This window comes from Chelonia mydas, chromosome 1 (genome assembly GCF_015237465.2).
Source record: "Chelonia mydas isolate rCheMyd1 chromosome 1, rCheMyd1.pri.v2, whole genome shotgun sequence".
NCBI classification, from domain to species: Eukaryota; Metazoa; Chordata; order Testudines; family Cheloniidae; genus Chelonia; species Chelonia mydas.
Genome location: NC_057849.1, coordinates 347,882,182 through 347,887,892, shown reverse-complemented (window position 1 = coordinate 347,887,892; position 5,711 = coordinate 347,882,182).

The following is a 5,711-nucleotide window of genomic DNA, read 5'->3' as shown; positions in this document are numbered from 1 at the left end:
CACACAGGTCTCTGGTTTCCGCCTTCCTTTGTGACGAGCGAGTGGAGCTGGGAAGGTGCTGATGGAGGCATCAGGGCCAAAGCTGTGAGCGCTGCGAGGGTGACATGGACGGTGACTTCCATGGGCGATGGAGATACCCCGGGGCAGGTAGGAATGGGTAGGCTACTGCTTCCAGCACAGACCGAAATCTCCCTGAACAGTGTATCCAGCTTGGCCAGCTCTCCTCCCGCCCTGCTCTCTCTGTAGTAGGGCACACTGGATTCATTACCCCACACAGTGCAGGTTGTGTGAGCATGTTCTCCAGGCGCTCTGTGCCCTGCTGCGGCATCATGGAGCAGCTGTCCACATTGTCCCAGAGTGCACTGATACATACACTAGAACAAGGAACATAGGACTGGCCAGTACTGTCCTGTGCCCAACTGTCCAGAACCAGATACTCCAGAGGAAAGTGTAAGAACCTCAAAGCAGCAGATGCGGGGCAATCTGCCCCTCCCCCGGAAAGGGCTGATTCTAATCTTTAATTGTTGGAGATTGTGCTTCAGGATTTAATCCAATGTTTAATATTCCTTCCCACACCTCTTTTTGCATTAACTCTTATAAATCTGGATATTCTCATTATCCATATAAATGTCCAGTCCTTTTTGGACTTTTGCCAAGTTTTTGGCCTTAACAACTTCCAGTGGCAATGAGTTCCGCAAACTATGTATTGTGATGGACAGTGTTTTCTTCTACTGGTTTTGAATTTGCCACCTTTTGATTTAATCAAATGTCCCCTTGTCCCTGTGCTGTGAGACAGGGAGAACAGAAGCTCCTGATCTAACTTCACTAGATTATTTATTACTTTACAGATTTGTATCATGTCCCCTCTTATTCATCTCTTCTCTAAAGTAATAATCCCAATCTTTTCAATCTCTCTTCATATGATAGTTTTCCCAGGCCTCTGAGCATTCCCAACACCTTTCTCTGCACTCCTTCAAATTCTGCCATACCCAGGTGAGGCCGCACCATTGAATATATAAAGGCATTAGAATCATAGAACCATAGACTATCTGGGTTGGAAGGGACCTCAGGAGGCCATCTAGTCCAACCCCCTGCTCAAAGCAGGACCAATCCCCAACTAAATCATCCCAGCCCGGGTTTTGTCAAGCCTGACCTTAAAAACCTCAAAGGAAGGAGATTCCACCACCTCCCTAGGGAACCCATTCCAGTGCTTCACCACCCTCCTAGTGAAAAAGTTTTTCCTAATATCCAACCTAAACCTCCCCCACTGCAACTTGAGACCATTACTCCTTGTTCTGTCACCTGCTACCACTGAGAACAGTCTAGATCCATCCTCTTTGGAACCCCCTTTCAGGTAGTTGAAAGCAGCTATCAAATCCCCACTCATTCTTCTCTTCCGCAGACTAAACAATCCCACTTCCCTCAGCCTCTCCTCATAAGTCATGTGCTCCAGTCCCCTAATCATTTTTGTTGTCCTCCGCTGGACGTTTTCCAATTTTTCCACATCCTTCTTGTAGTGTGGGGCCCCAAACTGGACACAGTACTCCAGATGAGGCCTCACCAATGTCGAATAGAGAAAAACGATCACGTCCCTCGATCTGCTGGCAATGCTCCTACTTATACATCCCAAAATGGCATTGGCCTTCTTGGCAACAAGGGCACACTGTTGACTCATATCCAGCTTCTCGTCCACTGTCACCCCTAGGTCCTTTTCTGCAGAACTGCTGCCGAGCCATTTGGTCCCTAGTCTGTAGCGGTGCATGGGATCCTTCCGTCCTAAGTGCAGGACTCTGCACTTGTCCTTGTTGAACCTCAACCATTGGAATGGTTGCTGTTAGACTCCAGTCCGTGCCTTATGCACTCCAGCACCTTGTTTGCTGTTTTGACTGCAGCTGCACATTGAGCTGCTGCACCGACACCCAGGTCCCTTTCTGAGCTGATGGAGCCCTGTACAGTGTATGAGTAGTTCCGATTTTCCCCTCCAGTGTGCATTACTTTGCATTTATCTACATTGAATGTGGGCAGACAGATGTCCCCACATGGTGCACGGTTTTGAGGTAAGAAGCTGTGCCCAGTGTGGTGGGGTGTGTCACGGGGGTGGGGATGGTGAAGTCTTGCTAGAGCCTGGCCAGAGGCCCTGCTCACAGTTTGCACTGGGGGAAGCCCAGTACTGCACAGACTGGCTCTGTTTATGACAGCAGAGAGGTATTTAGTGAGTATTTAAACAGTGCTTTGAAGCTGCAAAGCACCAACCGATAGCTCAGTATCATTACTCATTTCGCTTGTGCTGCCAGGGGCAGTGAACACAGCACAGATGCATTTAGAAAGTCAGTGTTGTTCGAGAGCTTAGCTTTTCCAGCTGCACACCCCAGTCTAGCTGCAAGGAACCCATCAGACCTGGGCCATCCAGCAGCAAGGAAAAAGCTTTCTAAGTTCTGAAGGCACGAGCAGAGCCCTCCAGACGAGAGCCTCCCTCTAAGTGTGACAGCAATGGGGACACCTTGCCAGAGAAGTCAACCTGCTGCAAAGGGTGAGGCCTTTGAAAACAATTGTCCTCCCGTATAATTCTACTATAGTCACTTCCTGTGGGCATGGTGGATTTGAATGAGGAATTGGGGGGTGCCTCTCTGAGGCTTGTAAACTCCCTGCAGCTGGTATCAGGGTTCTTCCGTGGTGGGGAACGCCAGGGAGCCTGAGTGCCCAAGTAACCCTAGCAGAGCAAGGTGCACTGGAAGATTTTAAGATGAGAAGAGAACAGAATCATTAAATAAATTGTGCATTACTCCTACTCTGAATGTGTCTCGCTTCAGCTTCCAGCCACGAGATCTTGTTCTGCCTTTGTCTGCCAGGGTAAAGAGTCCTGTGCTATCAGAAATCTCCTCCTCATGTAAGTACTTGTAGACCATGGTCAAGTCACCGCTCAACCTGCTCTTAGCCTCTCACTCTAAGGCATGTTTCCCAGACTTTGAAACGTTCTCATAGCTCTTTTCCTAATACTTTCCAATTTATCAGTATCCTTACGGAAGTGCAGACCCAGAACTGGAGACAGTATCCAGCAGTGGTCTCACTAAAGCTGTATATATAGGTAATACCATCTCCCTACCTGATATCCCCTTGCTAACACAGCCATGGCTCACATGCACCCTCCTAGCCACAGCATTGCCCTGGGAGTTCATTTCAGTTGTTTTCTATCATGACCCCTGAGTCCTTTTCAGAGGCACTGCTTTCCAGGATACAGTCCCCCCCCACACACCCCGGCTGGTAAGTGTGACCTACATTCTTTGTTCCTAGCGCTGCAGCTGATGGCAGTGTGGGAGGGGACTGTGTCATGATTTTGCTTTCACCTCCCCTCTCTCCCAGCTCCCCAAACTCATTCTTTCCCCTCCTGACTGGTTCTTCCTGGTGATTATCCATGTGGACCCACACCATTAGGGTGAACACTTTCACAAGAGGCAAGGTCGGAAGCCCTAAAACCAGCATCCATTGGGGCCCCTCATCCTGGCTTTCAAGGCATAAAAGGACCCCAAACATCCCATATTCCCTCCGCCTACTCTGTGAATGCTTTCCCCAAGACTCTGAAGAAGGGGAAAGTGAGCAGGGTCATAATTACACTGGTGAGGAATCACTTTTCTTTCTTTGAGAACTGTCCCATAGATTCCCATGCTGGGCAATTAACAAGCAGCTCTGGGCCTCCAGGCGCACTAGCTGCAAAAGTGCCGGTAACTTGGGCATCAGCTTGAGGGAGTCGTGCTGCGTAAGGGGTGTGTAGAGCTGCAAAGTGTGGCTTTGTATACATTAGGGAGGGAGCCAACGTGGAGGCTTTAGTCCTAGCTTAGTGTGCACTGATCTCCCCAGGAGGCTGAACAGCGGCCAGGTGAGAACAACTGAGGTACAGTCTGATTCATTTGTACCGCCTGGGAGCTGTGAGCGACTGAACTGGCCTCACTCCTCCACGTCACAAAGGTGGGAGGCCCTTGTGGCTACATTGGGTCCCACATACAATGTAACTGAAGAGCTGGGGTCACACAACGTGTGGGGCAGGCCCAGCGTCCTTGGGAGTGAGGCTCTTGAGAAAACACAGAGGTGCTAATGACCTGAAAGAGCCTAGGTCGCTGAAGCAAAGGGTTGCCGCTCAGGAGCTCTGGATTCAATGCCTGGCACTGCCACAGACTTCCTGTGTGCCTCAGTTCCCCACTGCAACACAGGAACCAGAATACTTTAGGATTACCATACGTCCATATTTTCCCGGATATATCCAGCTTTTTGGTTCTTAAATCCCCATCCGGGAGGAATTTTAAAATATCTAAAAACGTCCGGGATTTTGCCATTATTATTTTTCCCCAAAGAAAAGTTGATCATTCAAGAAAGAGAGTGAATGCTGATCACTTGAGAGAGAGAGTGCCTGTTTTTTCCCCGTAGCTCCCAGTGCTTGCATTGCGAAACAGCTGTTTCGCATGGCTGGGAAGGAGGGGGGAAGAGGGGGAACGCTGCGCGCTCAGGGGAGAAGGCAGGACCGGGGCGGGGATTTGGGGAAGGGGACCAATGGGGCAGGGAGGGGGTGGAGTGGGGGCGAGGTCTTTGGGGAAGGGGTTTGAATGGGGGCAGGGAAGGGGGCGGGGGCGCGAGCAAATACCCCGCCCCCCGCCAGGGAAGTGTCCCCTTTTTTGAATGTTCAAATATGGTACCCCTAGACTATCTACCGTCGCTCCTCTCCCCACGTCTATCTTGGCTGCAGAACCTGTGATCGCAGGAGACCATGGGCTGGAAGGGACGTCAGGAGAGCAGGACACGCTGCATGATCTCCTCACCATCCTTGTCCTCTCAATCTCCAAATCTGTGGGGTTGCAGATTATTTTAGGAAGGTGCTTGCAGCAGGGGATGGGTGGACATACAGGTGGGCCCCTATGGGCAGGGCCTCCATGGGTGTGACTTGGTCCTCGTGCCTTGGCTGCCAGAGCAGTGCTGAGCCATGTAGGCCCCGCCTCAGTTCCTGGGGTGGCGCAGGGACACTGGTGCCTTCCAAGGGCCCCAGGCTAAACAGACCAGAAGGGCACCCAGAGGGAAATTCAACACATGTAATCCATGCAGGGGCTGGGTCACTCAGATCACTGTCCCTCAGGGCAACAGGCGCGGCTGGTCCCCACCAGCTGCTACATTCCCCCCATTGATGGAGTCAAGACTCTTCTTCCCAGTTTGTCTCAGTCATTCTTAAAATCCTGGGAGGTTCCAGGCCCCTGGGGTGCAGACAGGGCAGAGACAGCTGGTGGGGAGGGGCCGCTCTCTTTGTGACGGGAATGGGTGTGTATCTTGGGGGGGATCAGTAGTTTCAGGACAATTACTGGTCTGGGGAGATAACTGGCTTTGGGGGGATTAATTTGTGGGGGATAAATGGCTTTGTGGGTGAGGAATGCTCTGTGTGGGCTTACTGGTTCTGGGAGAATGGCTGGCTTTGGGGAGATGTAGGGTGTCTCTGGAGGTTCGTAGGGTGGTTTTGGGGGTACGTAGGGTGGCTCCAGGGGGGCGACAGGCTCTGGGGGTATGTAGGGTGGCTCTGGAGGTACGTAGGGTGGCTCCAGCGGGGCGACGGGCTCTGGGGGTGTGTAGGGTGGCTCTGGAGGTACGTAGGGTGGCTCCAGCGGGGCGACTGGCTCTTGCAGGACAGGGAGCAGGAGAGGCCCGACTTTGGTGGCAGCAGCAGGAGGCTGGAGGGG